The following is an 18056-nucleotide window of genomic DNA, read 5'->3' as shown; positions in this document are numbered from 1 at the left end:
TCCGAGGATGTAGTTATTGATTACATTACGCACCATACTTAATGCAATTGTCTGTTGTTTGCAACTTAATACTGGAAGGGGTTCGGATGATAACCTGAAGGTGGACTTTTTAAGCATAGATGCATGCTGGATAGCGGTCTATTTACTTTGTCGTAATGCCCAATTAAATCTCACAATACTCATCATATCATGTATGTGCATGGTCATTGTAATATCCCAGTATTTGGGGTTACAAAAATAGAGGAAACGGATGTGTGCATTGCATTCATGCATAGAAAATCCAGGGAATTTTCGCGCTTTTGTTTAAGACTATCAAAGTGATCGAGGCTTCTCTTGCATCGGTGGAATTGAATTAGCACATCGATGTGAGTGCGATAAATTTCGACATGACCTTTCCTAAATTCTTTTGGTTGCGGGAGGAATAATTTGAATTCAATTCAACACATGAATTCAATTAATAATTTGAATTGGAATTCGAATTCTAAACTATAATATGAAATACAATATGTAAGGGTTAACACATTTGAGAATTCAAAATAGATAAATAATTTAAAGCTTATTACAATTATCATAATTCGATTATTTATAAGCTACAAAAGAAATAGAAGAGTACAAAGAAACAAAAAGAATCCCTAAATCTAATCTTGATATTCTTGTTCTACTTTTCCCTGCAAAACAAACAACAAAGACAAAGAAGATAATTTTGTTATGATTAAAATGTTGCCATCATCAAAGATGAGGCATCTTAATGTTTTAGAACTCGACTAGTAGATATTAGGAACTTGTCATAATATCTAAGTGTCAGCTAGAGGGATCAATCTCAATCTATAAGCAACTTCGGATTATGGATAATCTTTGTATCATAAAAGGGGAAAATGGATCATTGGGATCATGAGGCAACAAGGACAAGGCAACATCATGCAACACTGAATAATTCACACAAGAGAAGAAACAAGAGGCAACATTAAGATCCGATTCTATTAGACGTCAAGGCAAATAATTAATCCCTCTAACTTAGTCAAGTTCATGTTTTAAGAAAACCCACCAATTATTTTAAATGGATCATCTTTGACATAGCATAGTCAATATGATCCTAAGCCAACTAACCACAAACCACTTAGTAATTAAGCAAAGCTTAATCATATTTTGGGGGCATACTGGAGGTATTTAGCTCACATAATAATATTAGCCAATAAGGATTAACCACTTGGCACCACATAAAAGAATGGTCTAGCAAGGGATAAAGACCACTCAGCCGTTGCTTGCACTAGGAGTAGAAGCAAACCAACTTGTGAACCTGCACAAGAGGAGGGGCCACCCAACAGCAGCATAGTCACCACATGCAGAGATGTGTTGTCATCCATAGAAGCACTAGACAGCCATATAAATGAAATTGCCCAGCCGTACCAACATCCATTTGCATCACTTACCAACATGCATCTCATTCAGCACTAGGAATACTAATCCTAGATAGCAAGAACACCTTACAAACACCATATCACATCAGATATCTGTTCTATCAATCATTTGTATCAGTTGCCCAACAAGAACACAATCAACAGTATAGCAACCCTAGTAAACACCAAGATCAGCAAGTGGATCACCGGGAAGAAGAAGAAGCAGAGAGGAGGTGCAGGCATGCCCCAAGATGCAAGGTGTATAAAAATCTACAACTCCAGGCTACATAAGTGCAGCAGCAACAGGTAGACACCAATCAATAGCCTCCATATATCAGGCAATATCTGCTCTTAAATTTGCATAGACATCTGTAGGAGTAAACACGAAAAACACATCTAACTACCCTTCAAATAGATGTTCATCTAGGAGGATAGAGAGATGGATTTCTCTCAGAATAACAGAGAAGTGCTCTGTTGAATCCTCAAAGAGATTTAGAAAGTCACATATTAGTATCTGTTCATATCATCAATCATGCCTCAGCCTATGCATCACAGGCTCGGCCAAGAAAACAAGCACATATCTGTTCATATCAGTAAAATTATCTAGCAACAGTTCTGTCCATTGACGACATCATCACCTTGCACATACACATAACTGTTAATCCACCCTTATCAATGAGCAGAGCATCAGTAGATCATCTGGATCCAGCCAGAAAGCCATAATAAACAGGCTATAGTCCCATCAATATAATATCTGTATACATACATGATCAGATGAGAACGTCATCATCACAAGTATTCAAGCCCAACCCAAAATAACACAGCAGTGCACATGTATAAGGAAATTTTGCACTAAAAGGTTCTGGTAGTATAGCAACCACTCAAATAACAAGCACATTAGCTTTAGACACAGACCACTAAGGGTTTGATATCAAAAAGATATACTCTAGCGTGATAACAACCAATTTAAACCAACAAACTTGAGTCCATACCAGAGAAAAGCGAAATTCTCACAAAACTTAATTTGGCTGAATCTTTAAAGAAACCAATTTGTCAAAATTAATTCACAGTAGAAAATTATCCCTGCCAGGGACAATCACCTCGTCTAAATTGAGGCCTTACAATTAGCATATGTTATTCGTAAGTGAATCAATTCTCAAGCCAACACCCCACTGAGCACAACCAACACATATCACCACTCTGTAGCCATAAAGAAGTACAGAGATTAGAGAGAGGGGTAGCTCACAGTGAGTGCAATAGAAAATAGGTGTAGTAGGCGATGCCGGAGTTGCGTCTGCGGCACCGGTCCGCCGGCATCGAGGTCGGGGATGTAGTGGCAACAAAAGAATCCCCATCACAGCAGTGCCACTAGCACACGAACGCCGGGGTTGCAGACACACCACCATCCCGCCGACGTCCAAGTAAAGGTAGAGGAGCAGGAGCACATAGTAGCAGTAGAGCAAGAACTCGAGTTGGGGCTCGAGGTCGACAATGAAGAACTGGAGGTCGCCGTTGATGAGTAGAAGCAGACGACGGAGACGAGCAGGAATCTCCATGGTCAAGCCGGGCGTGAGCGGGGGCGCAGTATAGCGCGGCAGCGGCATGGAGTAGAGAGCGCTAGAAATCCATGCCGCAGCGGCGCCAGAGACGGCCGGCAAACGGCTGAATCAAACCGACATCGAGCTAGGGTTCTTGAGTGGGGATGTACGAGACAGGACTCGAGAGTCAAATCGAGCAGGACAGAGAGGTAGAGAACGTCGAGGAGAACCAGAAAACCATCTCGCCGGCGCCGAAGAAGGCCGGAGGTGGCCGGAGAAAAACGGCAGGGCCGGCATCAGCCGAAACTGCAGGGGGATAGGATTTCTTGGTGGGTGCGTGAGGGTTGGGCGAGCTTCGAGATGGCGGGCAAACGAGTGGGGAGAATGAAGAGGCGGACCAGCGCCATGTGGCGGCGGCGCCGGAGATGGCGGCGACCGGCCGGAGTCATCACGGCGGGGGCACTGACAGCAGGTCGTGCGAGCGGGGAACGAAAGGGACTGGGCTATCCTCGACCTCGAGTGAGAGTTGGTCTCGTATACGTGCGTCCTGGCGTGAGAGTTGGCCCTCATACCTGTACGCCTGTGCCGATGTGCATATATGACATTATTGTATACGTACGTATTAGTGGCCCAATCAGTCTAACTAATTTATTAGTGTGTGTACGTTTGACTACTAAGCTAACTAGATCCAACCCGACGAACTAATCCACTAAAATACTTGTGTATCTAGTTTTGGACAATCCATATTACAACAAACAAATATGTTCTCAAAGTACAAAACATTATATTTTTTTTAAAAAATATAGAAGTTGTATTTAAATTTCTATAAATATTGTAGACTTTAATCAAGTCTCAATTTCATGTTAAATTTTCAAGAAATCAAATTAGCTTAATTACACACATAAAGATTTCTACTATAAATTTACCTATGTTTTGTTTCCTGAACATAAGTAAAAAAATAGCGACAAATAGCTAAGAGTCCAAATAGCAGTAAAATGATTTTTTCTATAATCTTAAGGACTAATTCTTAAGTCTTCAATTATTAAGGCTTCAACCCTAAACAAATATTCTCCTAATCAATTAAGAGAGAAAATAAAAATACTAACCAAAACTTTGATCTACGGTTCAATATTTACTTTCCTTAAAGTTATATGTAATCATAGGAAGTTCCTAATCCAATCTTACAAAGACTTAAGAATGTGATTTAAAATCTTAGAAAATAACAAAATAAATAATCATACCTAACAATTATGTTAGGATTTCTTCTAAGTAAACGGAATGCATGTCCATATCCACTTAGGTGTTTACATATATTACATGTCAATTAAATTGTTCCTTTCATGTCTTCACACTTAATAGTCATTCTTCCACAATAGTAGAAAGTAATCATTAAGCTTTTTCTTTTAAGCCTTGAAAGGCAGACAAATGTTCTTTATATGACAAGTTGTTGCCAACTATGAAGAACAATGTATTTTTATGTTGTATGTTTTCCCATTCAACATGTAGGACATTTTACAAGTAACCTAAAACCCTAATGCCATTAGGAACCCTAGCTCCATCAATTCATATGAACCCTAACTTGATTACAACCTAAACCTAGGTCAAACATGTGATCATGTTACTTCATTATCAATCATAGGTCCATAATTGGCAACTAAAGGCATATCTATGTCCACATAAAATGTAGGAGCCTATCACTAATAAATTGGTATTCCATGTATGCATACCAATCAAACCTAGATGATCAAATAGGGTCAACCAAGTGTAAATCCTAGTCCTATTACCAAGGCCATCATCCTTAATTGTTCATCTTTAGTATCAACCCAATTTGATCAACCCTAATAATAACCATGATTGATGATAGCCCTTACATATCATACCGCACTAAACCCTACTAGTGTTAGATACTTATGAACCATCATATCTAGAAGCCAACTATACATTACTTAATGAATCCAATAGCAAATCCTAGACAACCTCAAACCTATTTGATATACTCCTTATTACTTAAGAAGTATGTTCTTCAAAAGTTATTCTTTTGAAGTAAAGAGTAAACATCAATCTTGCCTAATAGTACCTATAAACCCTAGCTATCTATCACCAGCAAGATGAACCCACCATGATAGCAACCATGTATAATTAATTGCTTAAGTTGCTTATGCTCAAGTAATTAAACCAATCAAGCCTAGTTGCTGATGAATCCAACACTGTTGGGATCCATCTTATACTTACTCCAGAAACTAATTGGAACCATAGTAAATCATAGAAAACCACCAAACCTAATTATCATACTTGTTCTTTATTAAAGAACATGTTCTTCAAAAGTTATTCTTTTGAATTATAATAAGTAATCATCAACCATGCACTATAGGACTTAAAATTGACAACTGCTCTTTACTTATTATACAACTACTATTCCTTGGTGTGTATGATTGTTACGATGCATTTTACCACTTGCTTATGATTCTAAAACAACATAACCCTAATCAGAACCTTGTTTGTGAACCACTCTAAAAGTGCAACACACCCAAAACTAATCATTACAACTCACTAATCCTAAATCATCGGGGTTAGGTCACGCTTAGAGCGATTGCATCTCATACTTATGCATTATTGCATCCTTGCCAATCTTTTAAACATCGTCCTTATCGGACGATGATGCTATTTCAGAATTTGGAGTTATTGCGTATCGAAGACCTTGTCTGCATAATCTTGCAGTCAAGAAAGGCAAGTTCATCACTTGCTCATGTCATTTGAGTATTTTTACCAAATTACTTGCAAAGTACTATGTTTATCACTATTGCATAAAAAGCAAAACCACTATTTTCATAACTATGAATATGACTATGTGGTGGGCAATGAAACCATGGATTGTGTTGATATGGTGGAGGTTCCATTGCAAGGGTTTATATCCATTTAGGATTAAACAACAAATGTCGTCCAGTGATTCTTGTGCCGTAATACCCGTGTTAACCATAAGATCTGGAGTGGGACGGAATAATCAATTGTATTTCCACCTCTTGTACATCAACGGATGCGCTTTACCGTAGACCCTTGATCCAAGAGAGGACAAGTGGTACCCTTGATCCAAGAGAGGACAAGTGGTAGGGTGGGGGTCCCGATGAAGTCCCCACGGTTATTGCGGTCTATGATGGGTTGCAGCTACCGGCGAAGGAGTTCATGGTAGAGACCTGAACTGTTGTCGTGGTCGGGGGCCGTCCTTAATTGGTATAAGAGCACCGGCGAGGACCCAGGGTCAGAGTTTGCAGCAAAGGGTTGGTGTATGAGGTAGCGGAGGAATATGATTGGCTATGACCTTATACCGGGCCTCACACCAAAGGAAGTGTGGACGGGTAACGTGCTCGGTTGGCACCAAGGTTAAGATCTCTTATGGGTAAAGCAACACACCTCTGCAGAGTGTAATGAACCGTGACCTGTCACTCCCTGTTCCGGGATATGGAACTGCGAACGCTGCCGGAAAGGAGCTCCATGAAGTTCTAGTAAACCGGTGAAGGCTAACGGACATAGTTCTTCTGAATAAAAGCAACATTTTGAAGAAATGGTTATGAAAACCTGCATTGGTATTAGACTTTCTGGTCTAAGGCCGTAGCTAGTGCATTAAACACCTCTTTCCTATAATGAACTTGTTGAGTACGTTCGTACTCATCCCACTCTTAAATCCCCTGCTTAGATATGGAGGCATCGAAGGAGGGTCTACAGTGCAACTCGAAGGTCGAGGAGTCAACCACTACTTCAAGAGACAGGACCCTGTCAGAGGAGTCAGATACCACATCCAACAAGGAGAAACCTAGATTAGCAATATAAAGTAACTAACTTCCTAAACTTAGCTCCTATTTATCTAGAATCTATTCATAGCCTCTGTAGCTAGTTAAATACTCTACAAGTAGAGTTCGTGTTAGGATTAGACAAGGAGTCGTTCTTCTGGAGTTTATTTGCAGTTTTACCTCAATGTAAAGTAGGAGGTTGTGATGATCTTTTGTAACGAGTCAATGTTGTAATTCTATAGACATGCCTTGGACCCGCATATGTTTCTGTTGTACCACTCTGACCGATATAATACTAGTGGAACGGTGTTTCATTGGTGTTATATCAGACTTGCATACTACACCATGCTGTGGTATGCCGGGTCACCACAGTTCGTATCAGAGCAAATGCTTTGACCCTAGGATTAAAACCCTTTAAAGGAGACCTATAGGATTGGTAGTGTCTATAGGAAGTTGTCTTAGTTAAACCAAATCTTCTTATGACTTGATATGGATATTCAATTGAGAATAATCCTGACACACTTGAGTCAACATTTCTTACCTATCTTTCCTAAGTAACGTTAGTTAGCTAATCCCAAGTAGGTAGTACGCTATTAAGTCCTTAAAACAATAGATGAGTAGATCACAGTTGGTATACAATACATGGTAGTCCAAAGAGACGATACAACCATAAGGAAGATATCCTATTGGAAGATGTGTACCAACACATGTTATGGTTAAGTAAGAACCATTACGACCTGTAATAGGAACGATATCAAGTGATAAAGATAAATATATTAGGAAGATATCCTACTAGAAGGTATATACCAAGACAAGTAATAGGGTAAGTAGATTTTATCTAAACTTGTGAAACAATTGATAGTAAGTGATACAAACAAGTCATATAAGGTAGTATAAACCATGCTGAGTCAATCATGGGAGGTAAGAAAGAGCGATTGGAATAAAATATGTCTACATACATGGTAGGGATAGTAATCATATAAGATTCACATGAGAATCATTATGTGATGGAATAGAACATAATAAACAGATAGGAGGAGAATAATAAGAATCCAGTTGTTCAACGATAGTGCAAAATTTGTGTTCCCAAAACTATGGGAAGTATGCCAAGCACATCATGACCATAGTCTTATAATAGAAACACTTGAAAGTATAGGAGCTATATTCCAAGAGTTATGTGTTTAGAGTAGCCATGCTAGAACCTAGACATATCATGTGAGATAGTCCTCAACAAAAATGGAAGTTAAGTAGTACTTCCAAAGAAAATTAGGTTAACCTTAGCTATCCTAGACCACTTTGTTTCAAGTTTATCTCATTGCAAATGTGCAATTAAGGTAAAGGTTGAGACAAATAGTAGAATCCCATATATTCGTGCTAAGTATCACGATATAAACCTATCTTATGTGGTGTTATATATTACACATCAGAGCCTGATGTTTAGAGATGTCATACTCAACTATTTTATTCAGGCTTATGATGGTGTGTACTATAAACACAAAGCTGAATCTTCTTGGATTTTAATAGATTTTCATTGTTTGACTAGATCCATACATGAGGTTAGACTTTGATATGCAAATGCATGTTGCAATATCAAGTCCTTACTTGATGCTATAGATCTTGAGGGTAATGGTAAACGTGTGAGGAAGTGACGAATTCTGGAAGATTCTGAAGACAAGATGAAGGTGCATCAGAAAAAGGAAGTAAAGTTGTGGGAAGTAACCACAATACTCTGAAGAAAATATCAATCAAAACTCATACTTAGCCTCAACAGAGGAGTACTTTAGTACATGAGAAGCATGAAGGTAAGAAATATGGTGATTATGGTGAAGCTGAAGCAGATCCATAGTCAACATAGAAGAGGGAATGCATGAGAAATCACTTAGGATACTATATTCATAGTGTCAGCTAGTGGTTTTCTTGCAAAATAAACCCTGAAGAATGGAAGATGACCTATGAAACCATAGAAGATATAAGAAGACCACAGATGGAAAGACAAGACCACAGTTGGTATAGGATCAATACTGCGAGATAAAGTAGAGGATGTCTCGTCTAGTTGATCAGAACCTATAATAGAATCCATTTTTAGATAACAAATAGCCACAATTGGTATCAAGTAGTCCACCATTGGATTATTTGTACCAAGAAGTTGTGAACAAATAAAATTTTGTTAGCCAAATAACAATGACCTATAATCATTTAGTCGAAGGATTCACATTGGATGTCCACAATTGAGTGGATACGCCACAAACATTCTTCGTGAGACTTTTAGAAAAGTATAAACCATAAGTTAGATCCAGACCAATATTCTCACCATAAGTCCAATGGTTGGGAGAAAAGGAGTTGAAGACCATAAGAAAACTCAAAGGGGTAGAGTAAAGATTGAGATGGATGTACAATAAATCAATATTTTGAGCAAGATAGAAGAAGAAGGTTGGAATGAGAGGAAGTTCGATCTTATTTTCATAAGATCATCGAACACTACTTTCAGAAGGATGTCAGACCAGAAGTCGAGGTTTATACCTCGAGGAAGTAAGAATTGGACTATGACTTGAGAAAGTGAGTAATAGTTACTCAGAAGTATGGAAGCTCAAGTAAACTAAGGTTAATGAAGTTGAACGAAGGAAATATCATAGACAAAATACAGCCCTAGAAGGCCAAAGACCAAAGGAGATTGACTATACCAAAACTAAAGTCCATTTGAAAGATTCCTTTCATGGAACCTAAAGAAACTAAAATAGTGATGGGTACCAACTTTAATCCATGATTGGATGGACTAAGTGAGTTCAATCCATTCCTAGGGAAATAAACCGTCAAGACCATTTCTATGGTAAGTACCTTACTAAATACCATTATTGTAGTTTTGGTAGTAAGGGAAAACAAAGACCTATTTTACCAATTAGGAGTATGATATCAAATTAGTCTCCAGTCAAGTTTATCAACAACAAAAGTTGTCCCAATCATTGAACATTCAATGAGAAAGGAAACAAGCTTATAATATTGGAGGAAATCATGGAAGTAAAGGAAGTAATAGTTGTTTAATGACAAACACTAACGGATTCCAGGAAGAATCTGGACAAGGGATATATTCAATTATATCCAGTGAGATCACCACTGAGTTCGAGAAAAGTCGTAGTCTGCACAAGTCAGATCCACACTTCGGAAACGTGAGAGAGTTCAAACTTCGAGGACGAAGTTTAGTTTAAGGGGTAGAGACTGTAATATCCCAGTATTTGGGGTTACAAAAATAGAGGAAACGGATGTGTGCATTGCATTCATGCATAGAAAATCCAGGGAATTTTCGCGCTTTTGTTTAAGACTATCAAAGTGATCGAGGCTTCTCTTGCATCGGTGGAATTGAATTAGCACATCGATGTGAGTGCGATAAATTTTGACATGACCTTTCCTAAATTCTTTTGGTTGCGGGAGGAATAATTTGAATTCAATTCAACACATGAATTCAATTAATAATTTGAATTGGAATTCGAATTCTAAACTATAATATGAAATACAATATGTAAGGGTTAACACATTTGAGAATTCAAAATAGATAAATAATTTAAAGCTTATTACAATTATCATAATTCGATTATTTATAAGCTACAAAAGAAATAGAAGAGTACAAAGAAACAAAAAGAATCCCTAAATCTAATCTTGATATTCTTGTTCTACTTTTCCCTGCAAAACAAACAACAAAGACAAAGAAGATAATTTTGTTATGATTAAAATGTTGCCATCATCAAAGATGAGGCATCTTAATGTTTTAGAACTCGACTAGTAGATATTAGGAACTTGTCATAATATCTAAGTGTCAGCTAGAGGGATCAATCTCAATCTATAAGCAACTTCGGATTATGGATAATCTTTGTATCATAAAAGGGGAAAATGGATCATTGGGATCATGAGGCAACAAGGACAAGGCAACATCATGCAACACTGAATAATTCACACAAGAGAAGAAACAAGAGGCAACATTAAGATCTGATTCTATTAGACGTCAAGGCAAATAATTAATCCCTCTAACTTAGTCAAGTTCATGTTTTAAGAAAACCCACCAATTATTTTAAATGGATCATCTTTGACATAGCATAGTCAATATGATCCTAAGCCAACTAACCACAAACCACTTAGTAATTAAGCAAAGCTTAATCATATTTTGGGGGCATACTGGAGGTATTTAGCTCACATAATAATATTAGCCAATAAGGATTAACCACTTGGCAGCACATAAAAGAATGGTCTAGCAAGGGATAAAGACCACTCAGCCGTTGCTTGCACTAGGAGTAGAAGCAAACCAACTTGTGAACCTGCACAAGAGGAGGGGCCACCCAACAGCAGCATAGTCACCACATGCAGAGATGTGTTGTCATCCATAGAAGCACTAGACAGCCATATAAATGAAATTGCCCAGCCGTACCAACATCCATTTGCATCACTTACCAACATGCATCTCATTCAGCACTAGGAATACTAATCCTAGATAGCAAGAACACCTTACAAACACCATATCACATCAGATATCTGTTCTATCAATCATTTGTATCAGTTGCCCAACAAGAACACAATCAACAGTATAGCAACCCTAGTAAACACCAAGATCAGCAAGTGGATCACCGGGAAGAAGAAGAAGCAGAGAGGAGGTGCAGGCATGCCCCAAGATGCAAGGTGTATAAAAATCTACAACTCCAGGCTACATAAGTGCAGCAGCAACAGGTAGACACCAATCAATAGCCTCCATATATCAGGCAATATCTGCTCTTAAATTTGCATAGACATCTGTAGGAGTAAACACGAAAAACACATCTAACTACCCTTCAAATAGATGTTCATCTAGGAGGATAGAGAGATGGATTTCTCTCAGAATAACAGAGAAGTGCTCTGTTGAATCCTCAAAGAGATTTAGAAAGTCACATATTAGTATCTGTTCATATCATCAATCATGCCTCAGCCTATGCATCACAGGCTCGGCCAAGAAAACAAGCACATATCTGTTCATATCAGTAAAATTATCTAGCAACAGTTCTGTCCATTGACGACATCATCACCTTGCACATACACATAACTGTTAATCCACCCTTATCAATGAGCAGAGCATCAGTAGATCATCTGGATCCAGCCAGAAAGCCATAATAAACAGGCTATAGTCCCATCAATATAATATCTGTATACATACATGATCAGATGAGAACGTCATCATCACAAGTATTCAAGCCCAACCCAAAATAACACAGCAGTGCACATGTATAAGGAAATTTTGCACTAAAAGGTTCTGGTAGTATAGCAACCACTCAAATAACAAGCACATTAGCTTTAGACACAGACCACTAAGGGTTTGATATCAAAAAGATATACTCTAGCGTGATAACAACCAATTTAAACCAACAAACTTGAGTCCATACCAGAGAAAAGCGAAATTCTCACAAAACTTAATTTGGCTGAATCTTTAAAGAAACCAATTTGTCAAAATTAATTCACAGTAGAAAATTATCCCTGCCAGGGACAATCACCTCGTCTAAATTGAGGCCTTACAATTAGCATATGTTATTCGTAAGTGAATCAATTCTCAAGCCAACACCCCACTGAGCACAACCAACACATATCACCACTCTGTAGCCATAAAGAAGTACAGAGATTAGAGAGAGGGGTAGCTCACAGTGAGTGCAATAGAAAATAGGTGTAGTAGGCGATGCCGGAGTTGCGTCTGCGGCACCGGTCCGCCGGCATCGAGGTCGGGGATGTAGTGGCAACAAAAGAATCCCCATCACAGCAGTGCCACTAGCACACGAACGCCGGGGTTGCAGACACACCACCATCCCGCCGACGTCCAAGTAAATGTAGAGGAGCAGGAGCACATAGTAGCAGTAGAGCAAGAACTCGAGTTGGGGCTCGAGGTCGACAATGAAGAACTGGAGGTCGCCGTTGATGAGTAGAAGCAGACGACGGAGACGAGCAGGAATCTCCATGGTCAAGCCGGGCGTGAGCGGGGGCGCAGTATAGCGCGGCAGCGGCATGGAGTAGAGAGCGCTAGAAATCCATGCCGCAGCGGCGCCAGAGACGGCCGGCAAACGGCTGAATCAAACCGACATCGAGCTAGGGTTCTTGAGTGGGGATGTACGAGACAGGACTCGAGAGTCAAATCGAGCAGGACAGAGAGGTAGAGAACGTCGAGGAGAACCAGAAAACCATCTCGCCGGCGCCGAAGAAGGCCGGAGGTGGCCGGAGAAAAACGGCAGGGCCGGCATCAGCCGAAACTGCAGGGGGATAGGATTTCTTGGTGGGTGCGTGAGGGTTGGGCGAGCTTCGAGATGGCGGGCAAACGAGTGGGGAGAATGAAGAGGCGGACCAGCGCCATGTGGCGGCGGCGCCGGAGATGGCGGCGACCGGCCGGAGTCATCACGGCGGGGGCACTGACAGCAGGTCGTGCGAGCGGGGAACGAAAGGGACTGGGCTATCCTCGACCTCGAGTGAGAGTTGGTCTCGTATACGTGCGTCCTGGCGTGAGAGTTGGCCCTCATACCTGTACGCCTGTGCCGATGTGCATATATGACATTATTGTATACGTACGTATTAGTGGCCCAATCAGTCTAACTAATTTATTAGTGTGTGTACGTTTGACTACTAAGCTAACTAGATCCAACCCGACGAACTAATCCACTAAAATACTTGTGTATCTAGTTTTGGACAATCCATATTACAACAAACAAATATGTTCTCAAAGTACAAAACATTATATTTTTTTTAAAAAAATATAGAAGTTGTATTTAAATTTCTATAAATATTGTAGACTTTAATCAAGTCTCAATTTCATGTTAAATTTTCAAGAAATCAAATTAGCTTAATTACACACATAAAGATTTCTACTATAAATTTACCTATGTTTTGTTTCCTGAACATAAGTAAAAAAATAGCGACAAATAGCTAAGAGTCCAAATAGCAAGAAATGATTTTTTCTATAATCTTAAGGACTAATTCTTAAGTCTTCAATTATTAAGGCTTCAACCCTAAACAAATATTCTCCTAATCAATTAAGAGAGAAAATAAAAATACTAACCAAAACTTTGATCTACGGTTCAATATTTACTTTCCTTAAAGTTATATGTAATCATAGGAAGTTCCTAATCCAATCTTACAAAGACTTAAGAATGTGATTTAAAATCTTAGAAAATAACAAAATAAATAATCATACCTAACAATTATGTTAGGATTTCTTCTAAGTAAACGGAATGCATGTCCATATCCACTTAGGTGTTTACATATATTACATGTCAATTAAATTGTTCCTTTCATGTCTTCACACTTAATAGTCATTCTTCCACAATAGTAGAAAGTAATCATTAAGCTTTTTCTTTTAAGCCTTGAAAGGCAGACAAATGTTCTTTATATGACAAGTTGTTGCCAACTATGAAGAACAATGTATTTTTATGTTGTATGTTTTCCCATTCAACATGTAGGACATTTTACAAGTAACCTAAAACCCTAATGCCATTAGGAACCCTAGCTCCATCAATTCATATGAACCCTAACTTGATTACAACCTAAACCTAGGTCAAACATGTGATCATGTTACTTCATTATCAATCATAGGTCCATAATTGGCAACTAAAGGCATATCTATGTCCACATAAAATGTAGGAGCCTATCACTAATAAATTGGTATTCCATGTATGCATACCAATCAAACCTAGATGATCAAATAGGGTCAACCAAGTGTAAATCCTAGTCCTATTACCAAGGCCATCATCCTTAATTGATCATCTTTAGTATCAACCCAATTTGATCAACCCTAATAATAACCATGATTGATGATAGCCCTTACATATCATACCGCACTAAACCCTACTAGTGTTAGATACTTATGAACCATCATATCTAGAAGCCAACTATACATTACTTAATGAATCCAATAGCAAATCCTAGACAACCTCAAACCTATTTGATATACTCCTTATTACTTAAGAAGTATGTTCTTCAAAAGTTATTCTTTTGAAGTAAAGAGTAAACATCAATCTTGCCTAATAGTACCTATAAACCCTAGCTATCTATCACCAGCAAGATGAACCCACCATGATAGCAACAATGTATAATTAATTGCTTAAGTTGCTTATGCTCAAGTAATTAAACCAATCAAGCCTAGTTGCTGATGAATCCAACACTGTTGGGATCCATCTTATACTTACTCCAGAAACTAATTGGAACCATAGTAAATCATAGAAAACCACCAAACCTAATTATCATACTTGTTCTTTATTAAAGAACATGTTCTTCAAAAGTTATTCTTTTGAATTATAATAAATAATCATCAACCATGCACTATAGGACTTAGAATTGACAACTGCTCTTTACTTATTATACAACTACTATTCCTTGGTGTGTATGATTGTTACGATGCATTTTACCACTTGCTTATGATTCTAAAACAACATAACCCTAATCAGAACCTTGTTTGTGAACCACTCTAAAAGTGCAACACACCCAAAACTAATCATTACAACTCACTAATCCTAAATCATCGGGGTTAGGTCACGCTTAGAGCGATTGCATCTCATACTTATGCATTATTGCATCCTTGCCAATCTTTTAAACATCGTCCGTATCGGACGATGATGCTATTTCAGAATTTGGAGTTATTGCGTATCGAAGACCTTGTCTGCATAATCTTGCAGTCAAGAAAGGCAAGTTCATCACTTGCTCATGTCATTTGAGTATTTTACCAAATTACTTGCAAAGTACTATGTTTATCACTATTGCATAAAAAGCAAAACCACTATTTTCATAACTATGAATATGACTATGTGGTGGGCAATGAAACCATGGATTGTGTTGATATGGTGGAGGTTCCATTGCAAGGGTTTATATCCATTTAGGATTAAACAACAAATGTCGTCCAGTGATTCTTGTGCCGTAATACCCGTGTTAACCATAAGATCTGGAGTGGGACGGAATAGTCAATTGTATTTCCACCTCTTGTACATCAACGGATGCGCTTTACCGTAGACCCTTGATCCAAGTGAGGACAAGTGGTACCCTTGATCCAAGAGAGGACAAGTGGTAGGGTGGGGGTCCCGATGAAGTCCCCACGGTTATTGCGGTCTATGATGGGTTGCAGCTACCGGCGAAGGAGTTCATGGTAGAGACCTGAACTGTTGTCGTGGTCGGGGGCCGCCCTTAATTGGTATAAGAGCACCGGCGAGGACCCAGGGTCGGAGTTTGCAGCAAAGGGTGGGTGTATGAGGTAGCGGAGGAATATGATTGGCTATGACCTTATACCGGGCCTCACACCAAAGGAAGTGTGGACGGGTAACGTGCTCGGTTGGCACCAAGGTTAAGATCTCTTATGGGTAAAGCAACACACCTCTGCAGAGTGTAATGAACCGTGACCTGTCACTCCCTGTTCCGGGATATGGAACTGCGAACGCTGTCGGAAAGGAGCTCCATGAAGTTCTAGTAAACCGGTGAAGGCTGACGGACATAGTTCTTCTGAATAAAAGCAACCTTTTGAAGAAATGGTTATGAAAACCTGCATTGTTATTAGACTTTCTGGTCTAAGGCCGTAGCTAGTGCATTAAACACCTCTTTCCTATAATGAACTTGTTGAGTACGCTCGTACTCATCCCACTCTTAAATCCCCTGCTTAGATATGGAGGCATCGAAGGAGGGTCTACAGTGCAACTCGAAGGTCGAGGAGTCAACCACTACTTCAAGAGACAGGACCCTGTCAGAGGAGTCAGATACCACATCCAACAAGGAGAAACCTAGATTAGCAATATAAAGTAACTAACTTCCTAAACTTAGCTCCTATTTATCTAGAATCTATTCATAGCCTCTGTAGCTAGTTAAATACTCTACAAGTAGAGTTCGTGTTAGGATTAGACAACGAGTCATTCTTCTGGAGTTTATTTGCAGTTTTACCTCAATGTAAAGTAGGAGGCTGTGATGATCTTTTGTAACGAGTCAATGTTGTAATTCTATAGACATGCCTTGGACCCGCATATGTTTCTGTTGTACCACTCTGAGCGATATAATACTAGTGGAACGGTGTTTCATTGGTGTTATATCAGACTTGCATACTACACCATGCTGTGGTATGCCGGGTCACCACAGTCATGCCCTCTCTATTTGTCAATTGCCCAACTGTAATTTGTTCACCCAACATGCTATTTATCTTATGGGAGAGACACCTCTAGTGAACTGTGGACCCCGGTCCGTTCTTTACATCTGAAATACAATCTACTGCAATTGTTTTACTGTTCTCTGCAAACATCATCATCCACACTATACATCTAATCCTTTGTTACAGCAAGCTGGTGAGATTGACAACCTCACTGTTTCGTCGGGGCAAAGTACTTTGGTTGTGTTGTGCAGGTTCCACGTTGGCGCCGGAATCCCTGGTGTTGCGCCGCACTACATCTCGCCGCCATCAACCTTCAACGTGCTTCTTGGCTCCTACTGGTTCGATAAACCTTGGTTTCATACTGAGGGAAAACTTGCCGCTGTACGCATCACACCTTCCTCTTGGGGTTCCCAACGGACGCGTGCTGTACGCGTGTCAGGGTGGCCGGCCCCCTCCCCTTGGCCCCTCATTATATAGGTGGAAGCCCCAAGTGTTGGACTACAAGTCTTCGAATAAGACCCGAACCCAAACCTTCCATGTGATAGGGAAACCTACCCAAGGTGGGAATCCCACTTGGGGTGGGATTCCCCCCTTCCATGTGGGGGGGTGGCCGGCCCCCTTGGTGGAGACCAAGGTGGACTCCCCCCTCCTAGGGTTGGCCGGCCATGGGAGGTGGAGTCCCTCCGGGACTCCGCCTTCCTTAGTGATTTCTTCCGGACTTTTCTAGAACCTTCTAGAACCTTCCGTAGAACCTTCCGGATCATTCTAAATCTTATAAAATGACTTCCTATATATGAATCTTATTCTCTGGACCATTCCGGAACTCCTCGTGATGTCCGGGATCCCATCCGGGACTTCGAACAAATCTTCGAACTCCATTCCATATTCAAGTTCTACCATTTCAACATCAAACCTTAAGTGTGTCACCCTACGGTTCGTGAACTATGTGGACATGGTTGCGTACTCTCTCCGACCAATAACCAATAGCGGGATCTGGAGATCCATAATGGCTCCCACATATTCAACGATGACTTTAGTGATCGAATGAACCATTCACATACGATACCAATTCCCTTTGTCACGCGATATTTTACTTGTCCGAGGTTTGATCATCGGTATCACTCTATACCTTGTTCAACCTCGTCTCCTGACAAGTACTCTTTACTCGTACCGTGGTATGTGGTCTCTTATGAACTTATTCATATGCTTCCAAGACATTAGACGGCAT

The 18056-nt window shown here is 39.6% G+C and overlaps 2 long non-coding RNA genes across 2 annotated transcripts; both read right to left on the bottom strand.

Moving 5' to 3' along the window:
* Window positions 1-522: 522 nt before the first annotated feature.
* Window positions 523-3499, bottom strand: LOC127317004 (uncharacterized). Its single transcript, XR_011748498.1, has 2 exons — window positions 2644-3499; window positions 523-2151 (listed from the first exon to the last, which is right to left on the bottom strand). It is a non-coding gene; the product is annotated as an uncharacterized lncRNA (long non-coding RNA).
* Window positions 3500-10249: 6750 nt separating this feature from the next.
* Window positions 10250-13226, bottom strand: LOC139833198 (uncharacterized). The gene is made up of 2 exons (XR_011748516.1): window positions 12371-13226; window positions 10250-11878 (listed from the first exon to the last, which is right to left on the bottom strand). It is a non-coding gene; the product is annotated as an uncharacterized lncRNA (long non-coding RNA).
* Between the last annotated feature and the right edge of the window lie 4830 nt (window positions 13227-18056).

The sequence above is a fragment of the Lolium perenne genome, chromosome 7 (genome assembly GCF_019359855.2).
Source record: "Lolium perenne isolate Kyuss_39 chromosome 7, Kyuss_2.0, whole genome shotgun sequence".
In the NCBI taxonomy this organism is placed as follows: domain Eukaryota; kingdom Viridiplantae; phylum Streptophyta; class Magnoliopsida; order Poales; family Poaceae; genus Lolium; species Lolium perenne.
The sequence above is the reverse complement of the archived record's forward strand: the minus strand, read 5'-3'. Positions and strand labels throughout refer to the sequence as shown.